The sequence below is a fragment of the Amphimedon queenslandica genome, unplaced genomic scaffold, assembly GCF_000090795.2.
Source record: "Amphimedon queenslandica unplaced genomic scaffold, v1.1 AMPQUscaffold_12687, whole genome shotgun sequence".
NCBI classification, from domain to species: domain Eukaryota; kingdom Metazoa; phylum Porifera; class Demospongiae; order Haplosclerida; family Niphatidae; genus Amphimedon; species Amphimedon queenslandica.
The window spans coordinates 18,981-21,057 of record NW_003547077.1 but is presented as its reverse complement, the minus strand read 5'-3'; the positions used below and the strand labels follow the sequence as shown (position 1 = coordinate 21,057).

At 29.2% G+C, this 2,077-nt stretch overlaps 2 long non-coding RNA genes across 2 annotated transcripts in view; one reads left to right on the top strand and one right to left on the bottom strand.

Annotated features, from left to right (window-relative positions):
• Positions 1–304: 304 nt before the first annotated feature.
• On the top strand, positions 305–1,043 carry LOC109587097 (uncharacterized). Its single transcript, XR_002187391.1, has 3 exons — positions 305–323; positions 381–721; positions 780–1,043. It is a non-coding gene; the product is annotated as an uncharacterized LOC109587097 (long non-coding RNA).
• Positions 1,044–1,184: 141 nt separating this feature from the next.
• The window catches only part of LOC109587098 (uncharacterized), a 3,134-nt gene continuing 2,241 nt past the window's right edge, over positions 1,185–2,077 (bottom strand). Inside the window, exon 3 of the long non-coding RNA XR_002187392.1 lies at positions 1,185–1,199. This is a non-coding gene — a long non-coding RNA (uncharacterized LOC109587098). The remainder of the gene's footprint in view (positions 1,200–2,077) is intronic.

Genomic DNA, 2,077 nt, shown 5'->3' with positions numbered 1-2,077 from the left:
GATAATAAATTATTTAGGACTATTCCACTATACCAGTTCCTCCTATTCAGTATTACATTATTAATGTATACAATACATCAAACAGTATTATATACACTAATAATACAACTAATACTAATACTACTATCACTGGACTACCTCTTACTGATACAAACTACACTGTTACTATCATTCCTGTTAATATTATTGGATATGGACCATCAGCTACTGTTAATGGTATTAACAGTTGATTTTAAGAACCCATCAATTGTTGTCATTAATAGTCAGTATAATTGTTACTCCTACAGTGACCACTAGTTCAATTACTAATGCTCCATCATCAGGTCTGTACAGTTAATTCATTATTCATTAGTACATGATATATTGTATATTATTATTAGTTACATTAACTACTGATATTAGTACCAGTACATCAGTTACAGTTATATCATCTACTTCAAGTAAGTGCTAGCTTTATTCCATTAATTAATTATGGCAGTAACAGTTACAGTGTCTTCAACAATTCATGAACAATCATCATCTTTTATTTCAGCTACTAGTACATCAACTAGTACTACTAGTATGAGTGTACCAGTTTCATCATCAACAACTGTATCAACTACTGCTGCTGGTTCTAATGCTGTTCCTATTATATCAGGAGCCATTGGAACAGTATTTGTTATAATAATAATAATTATTATTATATTGGTGTTAGTGATACTGGCAATCAAGAAACAAAGAAGTAAGTTTGATTGCTATAATCACTTTTAATCATTGGTATTTTGCTATTATGTATACAGGAAAAAAATATAAAATATCTAAAGAGCAAGTTTACATCTATATTTATGTATTCATGTATTATCAAACCTACAGTAGTACTGATGCAGCAGTTACTCCTACATATGATGAGATCATTATTAAACCAACTACTACTACTGGAGTACCAATATATGATACACCAATGGAACTACAGGCTAATACTGCTTATGATGTTATTAATAAAGATATAATTAATGTACATAATAATGATGCATATGGACAAATAATGATGTAACATAGATCTAGTCTATTTTGATATAATCTTTTCAAGCTGTGTACTTACATTAGCTATTTTGTGTATACACACACACATTGCATTTAATGTTTATATTATTGTCCTGAGCAAACAGCTTATTGTTTATATATTCTAATAGTGTAAACTAGCTGTTCAGTTCTCATTCCTCTTACTAATGGCTACTGCTGCTGGTGTTGATCTTATCTTACTATCTGCAGCAACATTGGTTCAAACTCTCCATTTTATAGTCCAGTGTGTCCTAGTGATAGACTAGGATATGTACATCAACAGTTTATTTCTATTGTATTACAGGTTACTTAAGAAAAGTGTTGCATACACTACACAATGACATTAGTACACACATCACTTTAATACAATAAATAAATCATTTTTACTTAAAATACATTTACATGTACATATGCTTTTGATCATCAGTACTTAATGCAGCCACATCATGTACATTATAACCAAGTACCATTCAGTATTATAATGTTATTAATATTATTGTATTTTATTAGTTGTTGGAGTGTATTCTGAAGTGGGACCAAGTGATGGTGAAATCAATAGTATTCCATACATATATTGAACTGTTAACAAGAATACTGATGTAACTCAAATTCAGGTAAATATATACTGTCTGATAATGAATGAATGAGTAAAGGTCATTAGGAGGAGTTATATTCTTTTAGTATATACAATATAATGTGAAGTTATTTCTATAGACAGTACTGTATAATAATGATAGGTATAGAGTGTATTATTTATTTTATTTTTTATTATTATTATTATTTAACTTTACAGTGCAACATAGAATAGACAGACAGAGAAGAGGAGTGAAAGTACAGTAGAAACACTGATGGTCTAACATAGAACACTATGTCAGCCAGGGAAGGAAAAAAATGCAAGGGAAAAAGACACACACAATTGTTCACATAGACAAACAGACATAAAAGAAGAAAGACTGAGGGGTGAGAAGAACATAAAGATAACAACACATAAATCAATATTATAAAATTGTTCTTTAATAAACTATCATTAATTATT